Genomic DNA, 27,922 nt, shown 5'->3' on the forward strand with positions numbered 1-27,922 from the left:
CATCCATCTCATGATCCAGTCTGAGTTTCTATAACATCATCTCCAGCACAGTCAGATTTTGGGGAACGGAACCCCCAGTTACCAGCTCGAAAGACGAGATCTCATTGCCGTAAAGCCTAGACAACCTGGCAAGGCAGCAACTTGTTTCATTCTCTTAGCCACAGTGTAAACTTACCACAGACTGCACCACCATACCACTATACCAGAACTGAGACACTCAGCAGCACAACAACACACCGCAGTGTGGACCCATGAGAGCAGTTTAATTATACTGGCCTCCTGTCAGCAGCTGCAGAAAAAACCCACAGGTTTTTATCTTACTATATTCTACACTAATTTTAACACTTGTAGGGATCGAGGGCCAAGCTGTGGAAGTCTATTGAACACACTAGTCCTAAAACTTGCTTGTTATTTTTTCACCAAAAGACCCAGACTGTGACATCCTAATGATTCTATTCACTGTTGTATACACAGACTTCCAAAACATAGTGATCCCCTGGAAATACACACCTGTTAAGATGGATAACAGCACAGCCGCGGACTAAAATATGCAGCCTTGCGGTTCTGCAGGTGTGCTTCAACAGATATAAATAGTAACAATTGTACACATATCGAGGAATCTTTGTTTCCTTGGTTTATTACTCTGAGGCTAAGGATCTGCGCCTGTGGCTGTTGCCGGTTTGTATCCCGCGACTGGCAGAGGAATTGTATGCCGTTGGGCTCCAGGAGCGCTGTACAATGGCTGACCCTGTGCTCTGACCCCAAACTTCTCTCCTGTCTGTGTGTCTCATGGAGAGCAAGTTGGGGTCTGCGAAAAGACAAATTCCTAATACAAGAAATTGTATATGGCCAATAAAGTGATCTTATAAAAATTGTGAACTTACTCAGAGATTGTTTCTAATACATGTTATCTATATACTAGTGACATTTACAGGTAGCACTTTGAATTATTTTAATATTTTTTTGTGATAAACAGCAGTGTACAAGTGCAATCAATTGATCTGATTATCAGGTTCCTTTAGGTAGGACCTACCCATGGATCTTTAGATGCATTATACAGTACAGTATTTAAACATGGGAGCTGTTGGCTGTAGGGAGAAATTTCCCTCCACAATTTCCAGAATAATTAAAGAAAAACTATAGGCAAGTATTCCTCAATTTAAAATTCTAATTTCAACATTTAACAGAAAAATATACTTTCTATTCTCCGATTTGAATGTTTTGTTAATTCTTATAAAGAGGAAACAAATCAAAAGTAGAATTAGTTTTTGAAAGAACTTGTAATAGAAGATTTGATTATTTGATATAAAATCAGTAATGTTTAATTCACAGAGTATTGTATTTAAATGTTATCAAATCCATTTACATTTAACCATATAAAACAAACAAATAAGCTGTTTTTGTATTGTACTGAAGTACAACAGCACAAATGAAAAACAATACCTAGATTATATACTGCATCTACTGTATAATCAGTTTTAGTACTTTATGAGGTGCATTTAGTGACTAATTTCCAACTTTTCCATACCTGCTTTCTGGAATAATTACATATTTCAAACCCACACAGCATAGCCTTATCAAATCTCTCACTGCAGGCCAGCAGCAGAAGAAATGCTTTCCAGACACAATTCAGACAAGTCCTTCCTGGCTGAGGCTAAAAAAAAAACACCAACAGTTATAATGCTGCACTACATATTGCCTTTGTGTACTTGCTTTCTTCTCCATATGTTTGATATATTTTGTACTTATCATAGAACAGGATTTTGATAGATACTAGATAACTGATAAAAGTGTATGCTTGCATGTACTGTATAATAAGCAAAGGAGCACAGACAGTGCACTAGTGCCTGTATAGAGCTCAAATTACACCAACTGTTACTTATAAATAATATTTTTTTTCCAGTTTTTTATTTTTTTATTTTATAACATTAGAACTGTCGGACAATTCAACCCCAAAAAAGTATATTCTTGATGGTGCCTATTCAATTTAATGACCAACGCTGGAATGTATTCATGTTTTTTTCTGAGTGTAATTAGTTATTTAAGAGATGCATCATTATCCCCATTTAAATATTAATTGCTGACACAGATTAACTGAGTCGAAGACGGCTGTGTCTTTTAAAAAAGAGCTTAAGAGCAGTACACTCTAGCCATAGCCAAAACAAGAAAAGGTGGATATGTCTGACATTTGGAAGGGAAACTCATTTTGACAGGAAACCACCGAAATATCACTAAAAGAAAAAAAGAAAAAGGGAGCAGAGGAACACTACAACATTAACTACACATCTGCTAGATACTTTTCTGCATGTAGAATTTACTGTAGCTGAAGGAGCAGAAATGAAAGTTTTTTTTACCTTATCCATGACAACTGTGATAAGCTTTTGAATGTCCCTTGATTATTCATTTTGTGAGTTTCTTGATTAAAATATTCAAAATCTCACTTTTCCCCAGATTATTTTTGATTATTACTTTTCCAACTGATTATTTGTGATGTTTGAAAACATGGTAATTTCAAAATAGCTCTCTGCTGTGGTCTTTTTTATTACAGTATAATAAAGGTTTTTAAAAATCATTTCTGGCAGGCACTGTTCCTTTGGTTTCCTTTCTATCACCTCCTTCCAGTATACCTACAGTAAAATGTGGTACATTGAAAGGATGGAGATAAGCACACAGATGTATGCATATATAGCCAGGGCCCAAGGTGGAGGCACAGGTGTGAGAGGTAGTGTCCTCACACAGGCCGAGAGCTAGTTCCCCACTACCAGTTCTACTGCAGTACTCTTGTCCTGTGTCATCCTGTAAAAATGTTCAGAAAGCCTTCCATGATATTTTCTAAATAAACCTTTAAATAAAGGGATCCTGTGTGAGTCCAGTTTGATGCATTCCTGTTGACGTACACTGGTTGTTTAGCCGCCTGTGCAGCGTGATGAAACTGTCAGCCCTCCCGCTGTGATGTGTTTGTTAGTACGATGGAGAAGAAAGCGATGTGGATCGGCTTTCTTTCCCCTGCTCCTTGCTGCCAGAGTGGCATAATCCAAATCCAGACAACTGAAAATACACCTGTCTCACAATTCCAGTTCCAAGAGAACCGTATACAGTACAAAAGAGTCAGCCATCTGTCGCTCCAAGTGGGAAAAAAGAGTGATCAGTGCAGGACTGATTTATTTAACAGTGTTCTAGCATGTTACACTATTTTGGCAACTGGTGCAATTAATACTATGGGAAACATTTGTGAATTTACCCCCCTTTTAAATTTAGCTACCGAGGTATTACTAATTATGCCAATACAAAATCTTAGCCCAAAGTTAACTACATCTAATTTAGACTAAAATCAAATTTCTGCCCAACCCCAGGGGAAAACCTACAGTGTTACTAGCCAGTGTCACCATCTTGCAAGTAGCACACAATTAAAAGCTAAACTATTGACATATCGCTTGTAATTCATTCGATTTGTTTCAATCCGCAACACCTTTTTTTAGTCTTTTCAGAGTTGTTTAATAATTTAAGGCTGTCTGAGACTGTTGTCAGTTAGAAATGGGGGAAAAAAAATAAAAATGAAGTAAATACTCCATTTAAGCTTTATCTGAATCATATTGAAAAAGTCTGAAATCGCGAATTCTTCTTTTTTATACAACCACCAAATTGGCCATTTTGAATTGTTCCATGACGTAACCGTCCTTCAATGACTCTTGTACCCACTCGGGAGGGAATGAGACATGCAGATCTAATCCTCCAACACAACCATCCAAAAAGCCATTAGTCATTTCTGACACATTGCAAGCTCCATAATGCTGCACAGGACAGTAGCACTGATTGCAGAATTGCAAAGCTGAGAGAGTCATGCCAGCCCTGCCCAGATGAAACTCAGCCTGCTGTGCATCACCATTAGAAGAATGCCGATCACAGCTGGGTAGTGATATGACCAGGACTTGGGTACGTGATGTGTGAGGGATGCAGTTCAACCTGGATGTGTTAATTGATTGATACACGCAGGAGCCTCATCAGATCGAAATATTAACGCCAATTCAGACAGTACCTACCATGCTTAGTGTAACTATTCTGGATACTATATTTGAATCATCAATGTGAAGCAAGAGGACAAACGCGTTGCTAAAAAAATAAAAGCAAGTCAAATATGTGACACTGCACATTTCATTTTGGAATCTTCAGTTTTGCATTAATTATAGTTCTAGTTTTAAATCTACAAGTGTATTCATTTGGATGAGATTAATCAGCACTTATTCATTGTCAACTGCTAGTATCAAAACATTAATTTCAAGTATGAATGTTCTATTGATGTGGCTTTTGCATTTTCTATTCTAATTTTGCCAAAAATAACTTAAATAATAAAACGCTTAAAAGCCATCATATTATATATGACAATTTGGCATCATACAATGAACTTTATTAATAACTAAGTCCTAAGAGGGAGATTAAAATGACTGGAATACAGCCAATCTCTTTTGATAACAGCAGATGTTGCCTTTTGTGGTTGGAAGTGCAACTGAATAAATTAGAGGTTCCTTAGGAAATGGATCCTTTGAAATCTGAAAATAGTTTTTTTTCTTAAAAGTAAATAGATATTTACATCATTCAGTGCATGTCTTCTATTTTAAACATCAACGTTAAAAAGCTTGCATTGGTGGTATGCTCCCATAAATCCACTGTGTTGTCTACAAGAGCAGAGGATGGAACTGTGCAAATGATTGAGATTACCATAATCCACATCATTTTAGACAAAAATTTGGAGAATGGACTTGATTAAACATATTCTTTGAAATCTTTGGAGGTAATGCCACATGATAGGATTTTTGTGTATGTAGTAGAATAAATGACTTGATTTAATTATTAGGCCATTCAGTTCATAAAGCAGGACACTTTTTATATCCTGGAAGTGAGTTAGACCTTTCAGCAGTGGTGAATGAAACCGAACCTCCCACTTTCAACTGTAGGCTTTAATAAGGGCTGCTCATTCTTCTCTGCTGTAACACAATGAACATTAAGATTTATTCAAATAATTTTAAAAATAAGATTATAGAGTTAAATTCTTGGGTTTTATGTGGGTCCAGAAACAGACAAATAGACTACAAAAGATTATATTAGGAGTATGAGTATTGCATCTACCACCTAATCCTTTAGACATACAGCTCTTAGGCCCATGAAGAGTCATCGGTGTTAATTTTGAATATAAGACATCAATAACTGGATATAAATTCTAAAACGAGTTTGCCATTAAAATACTGTGGTTAGGAAAAGGAGCTGTGTAGCTCTCTTAAAGAAGCACCACAACATTGGTTGTGGAGTGATAATTACAACTATTATGACAGTGTAGTGCTTTTTATGAGGTTTAGGCAGATGTTAAAAGACTAGAACAGCTCATCTGGCAAGATGAATTGACTTCTATTTCTAGTGGGGAATGAATCTGATATTTTCAAAGAAACACTGAAAGTTATACGTTGAGTGATTCTGAAATTTAAAACTCATATTCTTCTCCTACTGCAAGTCATTCTATGAAGTACACCTTGACACATGTGCATCTATCGATTGTATTAAGCCTCCTGCAGCCTGCTGGACAAATTTATTTGATATTGACCCTCTCCCTCACAAATATTGCTAAAGGACCATGGTTTTCAAATCAGCTTATTCAAAATGAGAAGCCTGACTAAAATGAATCGGATTTGACTAGACATGTCATTTATAAATCAATTGAACTTTTGTTTTCTTATAGTCATAAAAGATGACACCATATAAGTTATTTTAGAGACTAAGTTAAGACAGATATATTGGCCTGTTGATCTTTTTGTTTTTAAAATGTTCAACATAGTCTGTTTCATTTTACATGGACATTTTCATAGAATTTAAATTCTTTTCTATAATTTAACTAACCAATAAAAGGACTTTTTAAAATTACAGCAATTATTGTAACAGCCATTTTTTCAGAGTTCTGCATTTGATGATTTTCTCTAGATCAAAAGACACACATTTCAAGATACCATAGACAACTACATTGACGTCACATATGAGTACATTCAGTGTCCATTGTATGGCCTCCCGCTGCAGCAATTAGTGACAGGAGACTTTTTGTCAGTGTCAGGAATAGATTTTATATAAGTATAGCTCTGCAATAGCTAATGCAGCCCTAACAATACAGTGTTGCTAAAGAAAAAAACAAAGTTGTTATTTTCTTTGAATGCATATTGTAAAACATGTTTTTATTTAGGGTGGAGGTTTATAGAGAAAGATGGGGGAGGAGGTGCAATATGGGCAGTTAAAGTTATGGCTTGTGTTTACTAAGTGAAACAAATGCTTAACACATTCAAATACATCGTATTCCAGACTTTAGTCTTTTTGAGTTTTCACTTCACACACCAACTTAAAAGCCTCCTCATTACTATTTCAAAGTTTTTCTATGCTGTAACTATGCAAGTAGTCTGTATGTCTCACAATACATGAGCTACCACTGCCCAAAATTCAAAGATATTCACTTGCTACCAAACGTATAAATTGGTAAGCAGATTTTTTTGTGTGTAGAGACCAATCAATTGTTTTGTTCTTGAAAATAGCCTTAAATATTTAAAATTAAAATGTATGCAGAAAACTATTCCACGTTTTTTTTCTGTATCCTGATCTCTCTTATGTATATTATGTAGTTTTAGAATTTATACAGATTTTAAAAATCCATTCATTGAATTCAGAAGGAAATGATCAATGGCCAGTTTCTCAATTTTTTTCAGGTCAGATTAACTGAATTATGTTCAAAGTGAGGTATGCATGTTGCATTACTTTTGTTATTAAGGTGAAATAAGAAAAATATGTATACTAAAGGACTACTAAAGTATACGAAATGGTAAAAAATGCATGTAGAAATATTTTCTTCTAAAATTTGACAAAAGAAGCTTTGGCTTAATCCACTTGTCTGAGGGCCAACCACCTGGATGTTGGATGAGGAAGTTAGGACCCACATGCAGAACAAGGAGGTAATTAAGGGGGAGCTGAAAAGGTGGAAATAGAATAGAGGAGGATTACAGAAAACCAACGCAGATAAGAGAGATTGGTATAGAATGGCAATTATACCTTAGCGGGAAGTGACGTTGATCGACTGATAATTATGATTTTAAAGTAGCAGAGGTTAATAAGACCTAGGTTGGTGTCATCCATCCCAAACTTGTGTTAAAATCTCCAAATATTTTGTTATGTATCACATCAGAGCTATCCCAGACCCCCTCCCCCCACCCCAGTATCATGACTACTTTAGAGTGGAGGATCCTGGAATTCACTTTAATTCACAGAATTCATTATTGATATGCCCTGAGGAAAGCTGCAAAACAAAGCTCTGCGTCTATGTATTTAAAAACATATCACATCATTAGCTTCAACAACAATTCTGACACATTAAAAATTAAACGAAGAGCAAAATTCTATGGAATACTGAGAAGACACAAATGCAATAAGAAACCACAAATTGAAGAGACTTGAATCAATCCTACTAAAACGACATGGCAAACACAATTAATACAAATCATGGTCTGTTTATATTGATAAAGGGTGAAATGCCTGCCAGTGTTTGGGATGTGAGATGCACTGAAAGGCTTGGCCAGTGCTAAAAAGCATTTATAATTTTCCCTAAATTGATCTGTACAAATTCCCTAAGGTTTCTGAATAGCTTTGCATTCACTGTACATGTATAGTATCACATCATATCTGATCTTTGAAGGTTTGCAATGAAACTTCTCGAGCATTTACCTGACAGTGTGATTCTATTAAAGTCCTTTACTGCTGAGAAACTCAGTCGTTTGCGTACTGAATTGGAAATTATTAGAATAATGGAACATTAGCGTGGTCTACTGGCTACACACAGGTTAAGTGAATCATCACATAAAAAGCTGGATGGTACAGGCTAATGAGATGAAAACAAAAGGTTTCAACAGTTTAGAGTGTTATGAATGTGCTGTGTATGTCAGTGTGTGGGTGCAGGGGAGTCACTAATTCATTCTGAATACTGTGCAAATAGACATAGCTTGCCTGTAAGTATTCATAGCATGTTGTCAGAACATTTTTATGTGATGAATACTTAATGTCAAGTTATATCCCTTAGCAGGGCATGTGTGAAACATTATGCACAACAAGGTTATAATAGGTTATGGCAGTTAGAATAGCAATATTGAAAGGCATGAAGTTGTGTTGATTACAACTTGAGGTGTCTAGATGGAGTGGGAGTGAGGTATGGCAGACGATGCGCATCCTGTATATCTTTCTATTAGTTATTAATTTGTTTAGATTAACTTAGGCTTTGTGTTTTTTTTTCTATTCAGTATTTATAAGATCATTATTTTCCAAATTACAGTGGTCATGCAACACATCAAAAGTCGATAAATAGGTATACATGGGTGAGAATAGAATATGCATTTGCTCACATGTAGTGTTTTCAAACAAACTGAAAAGTCAGTAATCTTGCATAAACTAGGACTGTGTATTTACCAATATAAATAATGTTTTTACTCCAAAACAGCTCATCAGTCATAGACAATGTGGGTGACTGGTGGACAACACCAAAAGATCTTATCGGAAATATATTTGTTTAAAAAAACTAACCTGGCAAGATAATTTGAGTATTAACCTGTTAGTGTTGAATCACTTACCATTTTATTACAGTTCATATCAAATACTTATCATCAGGAATGAGAACCCATCTCCTTAATGAAGTGTTAATACATTGAGAAATCATTTGGGACATTTTTCCTTCTAGAATTACTGCAACAATGTACTGTATCTAGCCTGAGCATTATATAATCATTCATCTGTTTGCTGTATACAACACTTCTAACATACACCTTAGCACGCACAGCTGAAAGCAGGGAGCAGATGGCCAGGTTAACAAGCATTAAATGACAATCTGACACTCGCTCCTTATATAAAGTATTCATGATGATCATGATTCATCTGGATTACAATGCTTTATCATCTGGTACTGCACATGATAAAAAAAATGTTAGAATGTTGGGCTAATTGTATAACATGTACTGGAGAACCACAGATTTGAAGACTGAAGGGTTTCCTAAAAATTGCCGCTGGAAACCCTTAATTTGTTTCTCTAAGTCAGCTACAGTATAAGTTTTCTTTAGATTTATCCTACAGCCAATCACTCTACTTTTAATATATTCCTTCACAAATGCCTAACCACGTATTGGTTATATTCACCTTGTCACAGTACATGTCCTTCTCATTAAACTAAATATTTCCAAATTTGAGAACTTTCCAAATGTCATAAATTCTCTACATTTATCCTACTATGACATTAACTTCCTCTTCAACTAAGAACTTGGGTGTTACCATGATTTACTCTCTTCCTCTTAATCCATTCTCCTAAGCATTTTTTTTCTGACATCTCTTTATAACACCTGTAAGAAATGCTGTTTGCTACTAGGTAATGCTCTATTTCTTTCTAGATGTGGGTATGGGAAATTTATTTTGACTGGTCTCAACGTGTCACCAGCCTGTTCTTTCCAACCAACATTCAAAATTTATGTTGGCTAAGATTTTTTTCACTTTTATTCACAATTGCGCATTGACAGTCTCTAGCACCCATTTTAAAATACAATTTAAATTTCTTGTCCATACTTTAACTTGCACTGTACTTTTGCTTGACATTGTATTCTATTTTCAGCAGATATCTACTGTTAAAAAATCTGTATCTGTATATAGATACTGTATGAAGGGGGTTGATGGTTCCCTCTCAAGCATTAGCGTCACATAATGCATTTACCTGTTAATAAACATTAAAATCTGCATTTTATTTCCAAAGCCTTGTTTTTTATGAAGGTTTTTCTATTTTTTTTTTCTTTAAGGATAACACTGGCTGCTTTTTTAATCATTTCTTTTTACTTTCTCTTTTCTGCGAAAGGACAGTGGTATTAAATCAGCAGAGCACTTACTCTCAACACATTATAATCTACACTTTATAAGTGGTGCTCTCTTATTAGAATATATTTAACAACAAAGGTAAAAGTCTCCTCTATCACTGCACAGGCACATTAAAAATAGATAACAAATAATCAAAATTAATGATTTGTATGACTTTCATATATATCATAGCAGCAGATATTGCTGCTAGACTTCACAAAGATAATGCGATTTTAAAAGTAATGTGATTTGCCTTTTGAATGTTAGACATTAATTTAAATATGACATGTACTTCTTTTAAAGTGCTGAAAAGAATAGACTAAAATCCAAGCTTTTGTTACGATTCACAAAAGTAAGTTACATTTTAAAAAGGGGTTAAAATTTGCAAAATGCTGGTGTCGCTGAACAATCTAAAGTTCACATTGTAATTATCTCATTGATCACTTTTCTATACATTCAGAAGTTCACACTTAATGGCTTAATCCAAAAGGCACTTGCCAGTCACCATCTTTAAAGAACAATATTGAAACCAATACTTGGCACTACATAATTATACTTGCTAATGAGCTCACCTGCTGGTTGGCTATATCCAAGCAAGAAACTGACAAGAATGTTAATGTTTTTATCCCTTAATAGTAAAATGACAGTTGAAAAATCTTAAATTTAGTTTTAAAAACTTACTTTATACCACTATTTCCTGTCCATAGTTGCTTAATCAGGGCAGAATGCTTGGTTCTTTTTTAAGTAACCACTACACCCGTACAGTATGAACTGAAAGATTGCATTTGGTTGCAGATATAGCATATAACAAAGGCTTTTTACCAAATCAGCAGTGGTTAGAAGAGGGATAATTTGCAATTATACTGAAAACAACCACACACATTAGTAATTAAATCATCTTAATTGACTTGAAAAATTAATTATTCCTTATTCATATTTTCTCTGTGGCAGACCCTAAGTGGCCTCTGCTCTCTCTTTTTTTAAACTAACCCACAGCTTGCCCTGTCATTTTCCCCTAGAGAGATTATACTAACCTGATGACATTTAAAAGGGTGGAACTTATCGAATTATTACTTTATCCAATTTCCTCCACTTTCCCTCAAATGTAATCGTCTAGAGATTTTACTTTATATATCATTTTTCTGTAGTATCACCTTTGACTGCACTAAAGCTATTATTTTACAAATCAAAGGTGAATTATTAATTCACAGCTGTAAAGGGATGCAGTCTGTTGGGCCTTGTCTGAGCATTTCATTAGAAGTGATCTTTGAGTTACTTGAAAACACCTCCCTTTGAAAGAACTTACTTTCCTGAAATATATGGTCAAGAACAGCAGTATCAGTAACATTAGTATTATGGATTACAAAACATGGCATATTATGTTCTCATTAACTACATTATGGAAAAAAAACTAAAAAATCTCTATATTCAGTGATGGTAAAGATTAATAAGCTGTAACTGACAGGAAAATCCCTACCCAATGTGTCATTGTGCTATTTCTATGAGTGGTTGTTTGTATATGAAGGGGAAATATGCATAGACATCTGGCAGAAAAAAAATGAGACTTTGAAGTTTCATATGTGATGAAACACCCACAGAGAAAGATGGGTTAATGCTGATTTACACATGAAAAAGATGTACAATAAAAGAATAACAAAAAAAAAAATGCTTCTTGGTTTGCCTTATTTTTTTACAGGCTTTTTCACATTCATTCTAAATGTGGATAGTGCTTCAAACTACTGAGAGAACAAAAGAAAAAGAACAGGAAAAATATGCTACATGTTTCGAATTCACCAAGTATTTTTATGACATTAATTCTATACATGGACTATGATTCAAACAGAAAGCAGGAAAGCAAAAACAAGACACAACAAAAGAGAAAAATATGCTATTTGTTTCACATTTGCCTCTCACATTATTCTCACGTTGTCTCATTCATTCTATATGTGGATCGTGCTCCACACATCAAACAGGTAAACAAGAAAAATAAGACCGAACAAAAGAAAACTATACACTACTTGTTTTGCATTTGCTTTGCTTTTCTATTGCATTCACTCTATATGTGGACTGTGCTTCAAACAAGCAGGAAAATGAAAACTCAACAGAACGAAAGATGAAATATGTTCCTTGGCTGGCCTTCACTTCACACTCTATATGAAGACCATGGACCTCAGAATTCAAAGCCCTTCGTCTTCTCTTCCTTCATGTTCTTTAATTTAGTCCCGGGTGCCCTACCTGAAGCCCAGCCAGCACGAGTTGTACAGTTGACACTATCCCTGGTTTCTGCATTGTTGGTTTAGGGGTTCATTTGTTTCTTGTGGGGTGGGAACAGCTCCAGGTTCCTCCCTCTTGGCTCCTGCTGCTTTTGATACCAAAATTAAAACTATAAAAATTATAAATTACGATTATAAAAATGACCATATTACAGAATGCATCGTATATTTTACACTCTTTACTACATTTTAAAAATTCATCCATTTTAAACATTAACTGTGTATATTTCAAACAATCTAGATTGTATACATAATTTATATTATCATGTAATAATTGCTCTCTCCCAGCTCTGGCACATCTTTTCCTTCAAGCGCAATAAACTTACTTATTGGTTCTTTAGGGGTCTTTAAAGCAACACATATTGTTTTTTCTCTTATTTTGCATAAGATCTTGTGATCATTTTAAAGACATTCATGACCTCTATTTTTACATTGTGTCTTACAGTATATTGCTCTGTGTACCCACAAAGCTAACAAAGTTCGAACCTAATCCAGGGTGTAGGTAGCTTTATTTACAGTATGTTGTCTCCAGTATTCTGGCTTTTATGGCATGGTAGTCACTCTAGGCTGGAGACTCCTATGTAACACTGTTGCAGACTGTTTGCCTTGACTGTTCTCCTTGAGTGAACCTGTGTTTCCTGGGAGCATAAATTGTCTTTGGGAGCTTAGCTACTATGTTAATGAAGTTACATGCTGAAACAAAGTGACCCGAGGTGGGTGGCCAGCAGTTTTGTTTTAGAATACAGTCAATAGTGTCAGTTACCAGGGTGTTCTCACATGCTGATGGCAGTGTCTCGTGTAAGATGTATGCTTGAAGAGAGTCCTGCAGTAAAAGCAACTGAGGTTAGTATAAGTCTGTGGCGTATCCAGTGTCTTTGATTAAACAAGGGAAACTAACAAGAAATGCTATGATCGTTTTCCATATTACTAGAAAAACTGTTTTCTACAAAAGCAGAATGTGGTGCGAATAAAAATAAAGGGAAACGTAAAGCAAATTGTTTTCATAATAAAGCATTTTCATCCAATGATGTTTTCACTGGTACTTTATTTTGAACATTGATATGTAGTCACACCTTTTAACTTCATTTTGATAGTCATTTGCTGGATTTGTGCGCCGCTTGTTTTCGCTTTACCAAATCCGATACACAATAACCAAACACATGTGATACAATATAATTTGTTTTATAAGTAGAGACCTAGACATCATGACGTAATACTAACAGACCTGAAACGCTCTTATTGACTTATTGTATTTGCATACAGCATTTCAAAACCAGGATGGTAAGAAGTGTTAATTAAAGCACTGCGGAAAAGCCATTCATAATGAAAATACTTTTTTTTCAATTAATGGTACAACTATTCCTTTACCTCTAAAAGAAATAAGAGTGAAAGAAGGCTTCTGGATTGGTATAATTTTGCATGTATGGCCATTATGGCCAACAGCCATATCACCATGCAACTCACACTGGCAACCCACTGAAGCTAAGCAATTCTGATTTTGATCAGTACCTGGATGGGAGACCTCCTGAGAAAAACTAAGGTTGCTGCTGGAAGAGGTGTTAGTGGGGCCAGCAGGGAGTGCTCACCCTGCGGTCCATGTGCGTCCTAATGACCCAGTATAGTGACGGGGACACTATACTGTAAAAAGGCACCATCATTCGGATGTGACATAAAACCAAGGTCCTGACTCTCTGTGGTCATTAAAAAGCTCAGGGCGTTTCTTGAAAAGAGTAGGGATGTTACCCTGGTCAAATTTCCTATTGGCCTTATGGCCTCCAAATAATCCCCATCTATGCACTGGCTTCATCACCCTGTTTTCCTCCCCACTGAGAGCTGATGTGTGGTGAGAGCACTGCCACACTCAGTCTGCTGTCACAATATCCAGGTGGGGCTACACATTGGTGGTGGTGGAGGGGAGTCTCCATTACCTGTAAGCATTTTGAGTGGAGTGTCCAGAAAAGCACTATGTAAGTGTAAGGTATTATTAATTATAATTATTAATATTTAGAAGTGAGAAGAAAACAACCATTCTAAAAGGATATCAGATAAACAGTGATTCTTTCTCATTAAGCATATACTTGTACATGTAAACATTAAATGCATAATGTCTGAAAATTACTGTACATTAAATGTCACTCATGCAGTGTACTGTAAGTAATGTAAATTCTAGATTTCAATCATTCAAAGCAAGAAAAAGTTCACAAAAAAACAAGTTTTTCAGCATCCTCAAGATGAACATGGGAACCCAAAATATTCTTAGATTAGATGAGAAGTTGAAGTGTATTACTCTTAGATTAATACACTTCTACTTCGGTTTCAGATGAACAAGCTGCCACAAGTGGACACTGAAGAAAATATATTGTAGGTGTGGAAGATATATATTTTCTAATAAGAGCATCATAATGATACAAAACAAGCTGGCAGGATCATATGTCCCTTTCCTTTCTGTTCACCTTTTGCCTTTTCTCTTACTAGTTAGCTTCAGCAAAGGTCACAGCGATCAGATGCACTGTGCAGGGATGAGAAACTGCCTCATTTTTCATTGAGTTGCTTTTCGTTTTCCATTTCTGCATTATTTCGTAGAGCAACAGCTGCTTTAAGGCAAACAAGCACACTGAAAGTGATTGGATGATAAATACGCTCATACATTTTTAATCAATGTTACATAGTTCTTACAGCCTCTCACATGTACCAGAGTATAAGTTAATACAGAGGGAATGACAGAAAAGATTTGAGTAAATTGTATCTACTGACATTGCAAAAAAAGTCTTACTTTTTGCTATTTCTCTAAAAAGATATTTGTATGCTTTTTTCTTCTGCTCTTGATATTGAACAAGAGATGCTTTTAAATCAACTGTAGCTTAAAGCTTATTTGCCAAATTCAGTCAAACCTTTCATTTGAAATTGAAAAATTAGGTTATTACTCTTAAATTAAGACTTTGAACTTTTTATTGTTTTTTCCAAATAAAAAATAACTTATAATTTACAGTAAATATACTGACAGTTAATGACCTTTCCAATCAAGAGTTGCTCTGAAATGTGGTCTTGTAATGAATTAACTGAAATAAAAGCGTCTTCTGTCTGAAAATACATTGTTGTCTCCTAAAACAAATATAGTAATGTTTAGGATGGAGACATTAGAAATATTTACAAACAAATAAATAATGTTTGTGGTAAGATGCTGGCTATGTTTTATCAGAGTGAGGTGGCTAGTTTATGCAGTTATCCTGAGGAAGCCCACACTTGAAATAGTAGGAATGTGTGGCATCTTTTCCACACAGTGATTTTGGATCACAATAGCCTCTTCACTGGTCATTTTTTAGCTTTTTTCAGCTGCATCACAGAGATATTCAGGTGATCCCTGTTACCTGCAGCCATTCATGCACTGAATATCTCCAGAGTATTTAAAGACTTTTTATCTTGGACTTTTACTGTTTTTACAGTTCTCATTTTAAGAATAGTGCACTGCATAGTTTGATCAACTGTGTCAATGTACTGTGTTATATGTCTGTTTTTGGAGTAATTGTCATGTCTGTTGTGTTTTGATGATCTTTTATGTCTATGAGCTGTGTTGGAAACTTAATTTCTACCTTGGGTACTGAAAAAGTGGACTGTATCAGAATATACTGTAGGCTCTGTTGATAAGCCCTTTGCTATGCTGACCTTCTATTTTTTTTAAACAGGAAATAAACTCTTTTGTTACTAAATTAAAGTAAAAAAATAAACCTGTTTTAATAACTTAAGTAAGAATCCTGAGAATTACTGTTCCATTCACATAAGGAAAAAAGAGGGTAAATTTAACATGCCAGTTATAATAAATGTTTTTATGAAGGTGGATGTATATAAGGATGGGTTTGTTTTGATTTCATGAAAATAGGAAATTCATATAGAGAACAAGCTTCTAAAAGAAGAAAGCTTGATTAATGAGTGTTATTAATTCTGCTTCATTGTATTACATAATGGACTTAAACATAAAACATACTTCCACGCTTTTTAAAGAATATCTCATTTAACTGTGACATGAACATCTATCTCAATATGTGTGGAGGACTACATGTGTGCTTATTTATATTTTAGAGGCCATGGCATACATTCTATGATGTCCCACATTGTATTTAGGCCAACAGGAATCAAAATAATTAGACTGCAGAGATTAGATTGCCTGTTGTATAGAAGGTTTGTGGAGTTTTCTTCTGTTGCAACAATTTAACGCAGAAAAAAGTTCTCTCTTCCAAGCTTTCCAGCCCAATACCTTACAAACCACTTTATTTCAAAGCTGAATTCACTCCATTAGCCTTTTTTCATCTCATGAGGACTGCAAGCTGGGTAAAACTCCTTCAAAACAATGGTTTCAATCTATCTGATGTGGACTCAACTGGTGATGTGGCTGAACTACTAAAGCTATTTTTGGACGGTCTATTGATTCTGGAGCTTTATGTGAGTTTCCCCACAAAACAGTCGCCAAGTGCTTAATGTCAGTGTTCAATGAACCATGGTGCACAAATATCCAGATATTATCAATATTTATTAATATTATACAAATGATCATTTTTATTGCATTTCATAAAGGTTATCCGTATTCTTCCCCTGGTATGCTAATTATTAGTTCTTGTATTGGATATTTCAGATAGCTGTGGAATAGCAAAGTACATTCATGTATAACTAAATTATTTTTCGAATTGTACTGTAAGGTACAGTAGGCTTCTACATACATTTCAATCAATATTCTGTCTGGACTTTAAATGTTATATTGCAAATGTAAAATGTTATTCTATTTTACATCCCTTAAATAAACATTTTGCCTAGGATTTTTCACTCCAACTCTGCCAGTTGAAAACCGATTGGGAATTTAGCGTGACAGGGCTCATCGAGCTTAAGCCTCATATATGCCAATGAAGCGCAAATACAGCTGCTGGCGTAATTAATTTAAAGGATACCTTTGTTTGGTTGGCACAGGATATGAGGTAAACTGTTGTGCAGATGTTGCCATCGCTAGGCAGCCTCTTCTTGCAGGAACAGAAGGAAAAGACCCCACATTCCTCCAGCGGTTCTCCAGGTGGTTCCTGATGGCATATTTAGATGCTTCCTGGGGGAGACAGCTGTTCCAGGTGTTTTCTTTCTGTGAATGCAAAGCTCTTTAAATTTGTTTTCCCCCCATAGGAGAAAGGGAATTGAGGAGATGGGTGAGGATTCTGGCGATGTTGTGAAAGTGGGCAATATGTCCATAGGCATTTTCCCAGTCCTGTTTCCAGCTGCACATGATCTCTTTCTGCTCTGTCAGCAATGTGCCATCTGTCACTTTGATAGCCTCCAATTTACAGCAGCTCTTTTTTTAAGTCTCTCTTTGACACAATAAAGAGACCTTTAAAGTGGCTTTCTTCTGATGTAACAGACTCTAGAGAATAATTCTGAAGAATCTTCTCTTTGTCATGCTTCTTTCTGAGCCTCATTTCTATGACTTTTGATATTACTCTCTGAAGTCATAATTCTTTGAGATTTCTTTTTTAAACAAGGCTATTCCTTTTTTACTTCTCTTTTTATCGGGATATAATATTTTACATTTGTATGTTTTTCACGCACATCTTTCACATACTACTGCCACTATAACCAGAATTGTGCTTTTACAAACAATTACTTTAATTTATTTTACAGGAGCCCCTTGAAAACAAGTTGACACATCTCAAGGGGTTTTATCCTGTCACCAAGCTCTAAAAAACAATTAAGGTAGAAATCAAAACATTAACGTAGGAAAAAGGTAACAATATTTGTGCAAACTATAAGTAGAGGGTGTTTAATATACTGTAGATATGCAGCAATTTACAAATAATGTACTTCACCTTTGAAAAAGCCAAATGTGATCAATGTTGAAAACATTGACATTGTACTCTAGTAAAAATTTCAACTTGAAAAGAATATTTTTTAATTCAAATGAATCAAATGTTTATTGATTTACTTTCTTAGAAACCCTCTAATGAATCCATAATGAGTTTTAAAATAAAAGTTTGAGATAGAGAAAAGGAGAGTGCAATAAGTTTTTTTGTATTATGAAGGCAAAAGAAAAGTCAAGGATGAAGTATTTTGGAAACAATAATGTGAAACATTTTAGGGAGATTGCTGACATATTCATTTTTCTCTCAGGTGTGTACCAAAGAAGAAAATTACAACATTAGGCTGAGGAAAGACAGAGTTCTGTATGCAAACCGTATGTATTTTTGGAAACAGAAAATGTTGATTTTGGATATTAAATATTTTTCATTAATTGTCAATCCGTGATACTCAAATGACCCTGGCTGTTGCATGAGCACTAAATTACCACATTTGACTGGGCACACTTGATGAAAGTCAAACTTGGTTAAAATCAAGAAAGAAAAAACAGAAAGAAACCAATGAATCCCACTTATCAAGAGGACAGCACCTTCTCACCATCACCATACTGGAGCCAGAAGTCAGTCTGTGCAAAGTCATTTGCTGTCTGGCATGTTCAAAGCCAGCAACTGCCAACCCGACAACATACTGCAGCCAAAAAACAGTGAGTCAATTAAAGGCCATAATTTGGGAGACAATGAGTCATGACCTCTTGCCAAAATCAACACTTCATCCAGCTCCATTTTTGTGATCCTTTTCAGTCTGCCAGTTCCTGTGCATCAGGCATCAGTATATCAATAGCAGAAACTCTGGCAAACAATCATCGTGTAGAATTCGATCAAGTCCTCTGACTTTACTTGCTGACCTCCATACGGACTCATCTAGATGAAACAACATTTCAGTAAAACAGCTCAGGATTTTATGCTGTTCATGTAGCTGCCTTATTGTGACATGAGACTGTGACAGCTAAGCTATGCATGCCCCACTCCTGAAGCTTGAAACCCATTGAACTTTGGTGGAATTACTAGGATCATGTGTCGCGTTCAGGGCTCATTTAGGGTTCAATGAACACATGGTACATACTTGTCAACGCTATACAAGACAATTGGGACAGAAGCCCACAAAACATCTGTAGCTTGACACAGAGCTTGTGTCATAAATCTACAGCTTGTATAGCATTTGACAATCTCTAAAAGTTAACATTAAAGTATTTATATAGATGAAAATCATATCGTTTTCAATTATGACATGTTACATTTATAATGCTTTTCACTAATGACTATAACATAATATAAAAAATATAACATATTCTCTATTAAGTTGTGGGTTATAAGCATACAATAATCTAAATGGATTCTGTGTCATTCCTTCCTCAAGTCTCTGACAATGCAAAATACTATACATTTCCTAAATTTCCCCAGCGGTATTGCCCATCTCTTTTCATTTTTGTGATTGAGCTTTTGAGGCTGTCCTCTAGATACACAGGCAAAATTGCAATTCAGTTACGCTTTCATGAACAGGAGTAAATAAACAAAAATCACTGGTGAAGTATTGTACAGTGAATGCCAAAACCATGCATAAACCCATCATATACTCTTTAACAACGTGTAAATGTGCACATAAATGTAAAGTGTTTCTTCTGAATCTTCATTAAAATGATTTTTATGGATATGGAGCTTTATTGTTATGCTGCATATAAGGACCTTAAGTAGTACAGTATATTAGTCCGTATTATCCTTATATCTATAGCCCATGTTTGTGTTCCCGTGCCAGCTGTAAGCATGAGTTTAAAGATGCAGAACTCTACCCAAATTCAGGATTGTGTTGGTCAGGCTGATCTGTCTCATTCTGGCAGGTGTCTATGAGTTTATGGTGTTTTCAGTAAAACCTGCATCATTCCCCTAGCTGATGCTTACTCTCTTGTGGTACTGTATACTGTATCTCACACTGTGAGAAATAGAGGATAGTTCTGACATGGAGGAAGGTAACCACAGTTCCCATATCCTTGTGCTGCTTTAGTATTGGTGATACTAAATTTAGAAAAGTTTTTCAAAATTACACTGAGGAATTACCCTGTGGTTTGGTTATTTAACATTCAATTTTTCTTTTAATCTGCAGGTTGTGCAGAACTGGAAATTACGTTGTCATTATCTGAACAGATGATGTGGTAATTCATGTTACAGTAGTTCCAAACATTATTATCATTAAGTACTGTCAATGCAAGCATCTGCAGTGCGATGTACGTAGGTAGAGTAGAAGCTGGTTGCTTATTACCCTCATGAGTGTCAGCTGAAATGATCCGAAAGAGGCTGTCTTCGGTGACTTGATGCATTTAAGTGGTGAGAATTCCCTCAGAAATGTAATAGGGATTGTGATGCGGGAAAAAAAAACAGATGTAAGAGTACTGTCATGCCCGACATCCCTCCCTAGAGGGTGCTCCACTACTCCAGTTTTTGTTCCTGTAATTGTGTTAGCTCCCCAGGTGAACCTTGTTATGTGTATTATTTAAAGACTAGCTACTCCAGTCCTCGGGGCTCAACATCAGGGTAAGGATGTCGCGAGGCCCACCTAGCACCAGGAAACCCTACGTCCATCTCCTGAGGGCATAGGCCTCATCCCCAACACCTCCCGCTTCCTGAGCCCGGGGTCTGGAGGATCTCGCCCCGTCACCCTTGGACCTCCATGTTTTGTCTGTTCGTGTTTTTGCCCTTCCCGGGGATTTTAACCTTGTCGTGTCCCAGGATGGATTACTCGCTGATAGACTCCCGGAGTGTGCCCTGACCTGCCTTTGGACTTGTTTGAATTTGGATGCCGTTCTTTGTCTCCCCCGTTCACTGTCTCACGGATGGTCACTATTATCTTGTGTACTATTAACCCCCTGTGTGTTTTCCCATACTACGTCTTCCATTTTCTCCAGCTCTTACTGCATCGCATAGGGTCCACTACAAGACCCGACAGGGACATCTGCCCATGGTCGTAACAAGTACTGCTTGGCATAATTTTTAACAACTGTTGTGTTTAACTAATTAAAATATCTAAAAACTGAGAACATGATACAAGCAACTGGTTGTGCAAGTTTTTTTTTTAAGTTTAACTGTCAGATGTATTTACTGTATTTTTATCTCATAAAGAAACAGTATACTTACCTGCCAGTAGGTGTGTTTTTTCTGCTTCTTTAAAACTTTCTAGATTTAATTCACGGAGTTATTTGCTAGTCTTCCCTTTCTTTCAGAACATTCCATGGAGAGCTTTGGCTACTGTAGCAAACCATCTTGATTTTGAAAATTCACTCTATCTGCCAATCTCTGACATGCAAATATAGACATGCGTGCCTTGGCGATTGGGGTTAGTCATGCTTGTCAAACGGTTTTAAATGGTCCACTTTTAAAATGCTTTTGTTTCATTCACATTTTGTCAGAATTATGGAAAAAAAAACATTATCCTATCACAGACCTGTATGACTAATAGAAACATTGGCTTATATTCTTATATACTGTACTGTAAATATATATTTTTTTTAATTTATAAATATAAGTTTTTTTTAATTTATCATATTTGTTTGGAAGCAGACATCCTATAATAAAAATCCTATAAGACAAATAATACATGATTTCACCTATCTGATTGTCATATAAGTTTCGTAATCATTTGTCTTCTTATGCCTGGAGCAAAGGCAATGTTTCTTTAATGAGCTGCAAATAGCTGAGTCATAACTTTAAGTAAATAAGTAGCAATCGAATTGTAGGTGGTACAAAGTGGAATGATGGGGATTTTAATTACATTTCACAAAATTATGAAAGACTATTTTCTAAAAGAAAGTGAATGGGCTACAACTGTACCTTGAGACAGACCAAGCCTGCCTTTTGTTTGTTTGGTGGTGGGTTAATTTATGTGAGGATTATGTTAAAGTTGTTAATATTATGTACAGTAGTTGTTACAACAAAATGTTATAACAAAATCCATGTTGAAGTTCTGTGAGTATTGTCATCAATTAATGTCCATTTACAGTTCTGTATATGTACTGAACATGATCATTTCTTTGTTAAAAAGCTTAATTGAAGAAGACCTAGATATTTTATATTAAAAAGTGAGAGTAGGAGTATTTATTGACATTTACAAAGCACCTCTCATAATTATTTTACAAAACTGCTATTTTCCTTCAGATACAGTATGTAGGACTCTTTGATTTCGGTATTTATTTTAAATCACATGACAACTGTTTCAATTTAACTTCAATCAGTTCTATTTTCCTTAAATAAACACAAACCCTGCCAATTTAAAACATGGAGAGTTGCTGTACACTCATAGCTGCCTGGATTTGTGCTTAATATTTCTTCAAACACATTTTAAAGGTGATTCTGATCACTGATCTCAGTGCCCGTTTAATTCAAATTTCAGGTCTCAGTCGTACGGTTTAACTGACAGTGAATTTATAATGATTGACTTGTTTTACTGGCAGTAAAATAAGATGTTCAGATAAATATTCTTTTTGATAGAATGCCGAGTATTTAACAGTTTTTATCTAAACACTTCGTACTTGTGTTTATTGAACACTGTCCTAAACAAAAGGTTACAAAATTTTTCATTACATTGAGATTCTCTGACATTTCAGTGGTTGAAAATGATTATTTCAATGGTTGCAACAGGTGGAAAACAAGCACTGAAACTGTACAAGTATGATAAGAAAAATAAAGAATTGGTCATGTGATTTAAGCTGACTTTTACATGAGTCCCATCCAGGGTGACCAGTACTACTCTGCCTGCTAGGTTAATGCAGCCCTATGGATCAAGTGGTTAAAGGAAATGGATATATAGATATATAGATATAGGGTTATATTATTTGTGTCTGTTCTCAGGTTCATGGACAGCATATTAATGTACAGCCAAGGTTTAGAGTGTATCCAGTTAGGGAATCTAAATGTGTTGCATCTCTGCTGTTTGTCCATGATGTTGTCCTCTTTGCCTCATCTGACTCTAGTCTCTGGTTTGCAGCATAGTTCATTGTGGTTGTGTTGAGGGCCAACACCACCAGATCTGAGGTCATGGTTCTCTCCTGGAAAAGATTGGCTTGCTCTCCCTATGTGTGTGTGTGGGGCGGGAGGGAACAGCCTCTAGAGGTGGAGGTGTTTCTGTACCTTGGGGCCTTGTTTACTAGTACAGCAGATACTGAGATTGACACTGATTTGCCACAGTGGCTGCAGCAATGCAGAAGCTGTACCAGACTGTGGTGGTGAAATGGGAGCTGAATTTTTGAATGACGCTCTTGGATGTTTGATTGATGTATTTCCCTTTCATCACTTATGGTCACAAGCTTTGGGAAGTGACAGGACGAATGAAATTGCCGGTACAAGGCAGTGATTTGAGGTTTATCTGTAGGGCCTTTAAGGTGACTCTGTTACAGTTAGGAGCTTGGCAATGTGGAAGGACCTTAGAGTAGAGTGCAGGTTTCCCTGGATCAAGAGCAGCTAGTTGAGGTATAGTTCAGCATCTAGTGAGGGTGCCCCCCAGGAGCCTCCTGCTGGAGATATACCAGGCAAGTCACACTGGGAAGATGCCCTGGAGCAGACTGGGGCAGGCTGGAGGGATTACATCCCCTGTCTTACCCAGGAGCACCTGTGAATCTTCTAGGAGGAGTTGGAGACTGTTGACTGTCTGCCCTACTCAGCCATCTACCACTACAACCCTCATCAGTAGAAATCTGTTAGAAAATACACTACGGCCAGCAGTCAATCTCCCAATCAATTGTCTCATCTGCCCATTCCCGTGACAACATGATTATGCAGGTTGTCAGTAACACCATGCTATAATGAAACAGCACTTATCTCCTTAATAGGAGGGTATTTATATTGTTTTTGCCATCATTGCATCACTCGGTCTTAGTTTTGGCTCTGTGACCTGGTGTTTGTTTTTCCTGTGGTCGTGTGAATTTTTCCCCAGGGCTTCCATCTTGACTCTTCTGCTTTGTTTCCCAACCATGATTACTGGATTGTCCTCTGCCTTGTTTGGTCTCCAGTGCTTGACCAGGACTCTGATACCTTTCCCTAGTTACAGTCCTCTTGCCAACTCGACCCTTCTCCCCAGATTTCCCTTTTGTACTTCTGCTTTTCATGTCCGAGGCGCGATTACAGCACCCGCGGCACGCCTGCCGGCTTGCTTCAGCAGCTCCGTAGTCTCACACCGCCTTCTGTGTATCCTTTCTTCAACACATACTGCTGCCACCTTCAGGGTTGTTCAGTGGTCCATTACATTGAGATCACTACAGGGACACATCACATCCATCATGTGTATGAACATGCAGTGAGGTAGCCTTTTAATTTATGGTTTGTTAGCTATGGAATGAAAAATTGTGGCTATGTAGTGCAAGTATGCTTTCAACAACCATTCTGCTAGCTAATTATTCTTATTCATTATTTGTTGTTGTTGTTATTGCTAGTTTGGTATTAAGTACTGTAAACAGACACAAACAGGCAAAAGGACACTGGTCACAATAAGAAGAAATTTTCCTATCGATTTCCCTGAATTCACAATGTATTTTAATGGATGTTAGAATTCCAGACAATATATTTACCAATTACTAATTCAGCTACCCAGACATTTTCATCCCCAAGATCTAAAAATGAAACAATGAAATAATTAGGTATCAAGTGCAAGGAAACCAGAGAGATGGATGTAGATCCTCTCTATGTGAATCACCGCCAGAGAGCAAAGGTTTTGAATGATGCAGCTCATGATTGACACCGACATTTCCTATTAACTTTTTTTTTCTGCTATACTGTAGGTGCTAGGTATCAAAAGGCTCATCTTCCCCCCATTTGCTCCTCTAGTGTCAAAAAGTCATCCTAATGAAAAGAAAAAAAACTTTTAAGATTTTATACTCTGCCTCTGACACTCCTTAATTTTATATGCTCTTGAAATGGAAAGTCACCACTTTCCACCACCATTAGAAAGAGCTCAGTTACCGCTCTCTCTTTTGCACAACACTGCAGATAAAATGTTATCAGTCCAGAATCGTCCTTACAGCTATGTTTGTATGTCTCTGAAATCTAATTGCCAAGAAGATTAAGCACACATCTTTTTAACTAATGTATATTATACTATGTGGATACTTTTCTTGATTTAAGTCTTTTCATGTACAGTAATTGACGTACTGCACTGTCAGGTTTGTGAAATTATAGTCTAGTCTTTAATTTGTTGTAAAACTTTGACACCACGAGCATTCTTTTCTAACTATATATATTTTTAAGTCTGTGGTCATGGTGTGTGTTTCAGGGCGATGTTCTCTCCTTCAGTTATACTTTCCAATGCAGCTGTTTGGTAGTGAAAGTGAAGAAGTGAAATGATAGAAACTCAGATACATTTATAGTATCTGCTGACATTTTCTTCCTTTACTGAAGTACTGTAACAAGTTTGTAGAGAATCAGAAGAATGCTTCTCACTTCTAAGCTAATAGAAGAGGAAACAGCAATATGGAGAGAAAGTGCAAATTGTTTTTTGACAATTCAGCAGTGCATCGGAGGTGACAAGACTCATTTCTATCACAATAGCCATGAATATTGTTTGTTTTTCTAAGGAGAAGATTTAAGTCACACAGCAACAAGACCTTTGAGGCAATTACAGTAGGTGTTGACTCTCAAATAATAATAACTATACATGGTGGATTTTATAAATCAGTTGTTGAAAAGGGGAAAAACATACTTTTCTGTACTACATATTGAAATTTTAGAATTTTAGTGTAGATTTTAAAATATTGTGTAAATGTGGCCAAAATGGCAATGTGTTAACTGGTATCCATACCTATTCATTGTGATTCATTCAGGAAAGAACATTATACGTTAAATAAACAGTAATCCTACAACAGCAAGTACATATTCCAATTATATACAAAGAACTAGTGTTTGCTTACTGAATATATGTGAAGTGTATTGATAGTCTTTGTATATTTAAACTTTAATCTCATTTGTGGAATGCCTTAATCTTCAATATTTGGTATCAGACCCAACAAGATTTTTTTAGATAAGCTTTTTACCTTTTTGTACAAATAAATATTGATGACAGAATACATACAAAAGGAACTGTGAAGGATATTGGTGACTTTAAATGACAAAGTTTGAGATTTAAGAAAGACAAGATTGCTTAGGGAAGCAAAGCTCTGTTTCTTTAGTATGAAAAATTACATGCTAACGACATTTGAAAAATACACATTTAGGACGCAACCACGGGCTAAGTCAATACTTACTTAAGACGCACGTCTCATTTAATCGTGTTTCACCAACAAAACCAAACCACAAAACCTGTTATCAATCGAAAAAGGTCAACCGGATCTTCACAAAACCGTTTTCAGAACTGAAAAACACCCAAGGTAATCAGTCAAAAAAAAATGATTGTGCGCTTCGTTACCGCCAGCGACCACGGGCCAAGTCAATATTTTCTTTTGAGACGTGCGTCATACTTAATCGTGTTTCAGCAACAAAACAAAACCACAAAACCTTTACAGAAAACCTGTTATCAGTCGAAAAAGGGACAACCGGAGCTTCACAAAACTGTTTTCAGAACCGCAAAACACCAAGACAATCAATCACAAGGACAGTTTTTATCTGATGATGCACTTCATCAAACTTCCAAAGTGCATCGATAAAGTAATCAATAAGCCAGCAAAACATGACCCCAAAAACCAGCAAAAAAAAGGAATATATCCCACGTTTTTACCTTATTCGGAAATACGATATATATCCACAAAAGGCTAAAATAACTCCAGACCTGGAAGAAACTCAAAGTTCCTGATTTTGAATTAGAAGCTGGACCGCCCGAAAAGAAGGTGATCTGATTGGTGAAAAATGCTGTCAATCATTGTATTTTCAGCCATTCAGAGTTCTTAGGAGGTGAGACTTCCTCTGGAACCCCCAGGCTGCAAAGTTCCATTCTAGCTGTCAATCATTGACTCAGAAGGGGTCATCAATCAGATTCTTATCAGTGGTCCTTTTTTTCACACCTGAAGGCAACTTTTTTTTTACTGCCTAACAGCAGAAAAGGGCTCTCTCTAGCTGTGTATAAAGGCTTTTTAAAGAAATTGTGATGGCTTTTACTGTTATTGCTTTCAATAACTTTTATAATTTGGGGGGGAATTTCATTCCAGATCCAGTCTTCACAAAACATTATGTAGAATTTTTTCAAATTGATCAATTTATCCCCAATTTTTATCCAAGCTAGTAGACTTGGATAGACTCCGTCCTTCGGATGAGACGTAAAACCAAGGTCCTGACTCTCTGTGGTCATTAAAAATCCCAGGGTGTTTCTCAAAAAGAGTAGGATGAAAACACCTTTTCTAAGATATAGACCCTTAGAAAAAATAGAAGAAATACAGGTTAGTTTTACGCTGAAACATAAAAAGAATAAATGCAAAGTTCCAACTCATGAGCCATCTTTAGGTCGAGCCTTTTTCAAGCTCAAGAGCTGGAACATTGCATTTTCTTTCACTTTTCTAGTGTGGAATTAAGCTTGTTTATCAAACTTGTTCTTTTGCAGCCAGCACACACTGATGCTGCTCCCCATTCAAATATCATTAATTAATATTAATCAGGCATTTATATTAGACCTCTTGTACAACAATATTATAATAAGTACATCAATATTGGATCATTTCAAACAATGTTAAGGGCCTTTTCCAATAAATTGAATAAATTCTTCTTAGGTCAGATTTGAGGCTACATGTTTGTTTGTTTTTCTCCAATCAGAGAAATAAGCCTGTAACTGACATGGGAAGTCAGATGATCTGACAGACATACTGTACAGTATGGTAATCAACAGAATGAAAGTGACAGACCTGTAAAGTATGTAAATTATATGAACTGAGAAGCCTCCTTATATTTTCCTTAAGTGCTCTTTTC

General features: G+C 36.1%; 1 long non-coding RNA gene across 1 annotated transcript; it reads right to left on the reverse strand.

Annotated features, from left to right (window-relative positions):
* Window positions 1-1,509: 1,509 nt before the first annotated feature.
* On the reverse strand, window positions 1,510-26,832 carry LOC138223144 (uncharacterized). The gene is made up of 4 exons (XR_011181660.1): window positions 26,745-26,832; window positions 17,111-17,292; window positions 12,136-12,262; window positions 1,510-1,654 (listed from the first exon to the last, which is right to left on the reverse strand). It is a non-coding gene; the product is annotated as an uncharacterized lncRNA (long non-coding RNA).
* Between the last annotated feature and the right edge of the window lie 1,090 nt (window positions 26,833-27,922).

Source organism: Lepisosteus oculatus, chromosome 15 (genome assembly GCF_040954835.1).
Source record: "Lepisosteus oculatus isolate fLepOcu1 chromosome 15, fLepOcu1.hap2, whole genome shotgun sequence".
Lineage (NCBI taxonomy): Eukaryota > Metazoa > Chordata > Actinopteri > Semionotiformes > Lepisosteidae > Lepisosteus > Lepisosteus oculatus.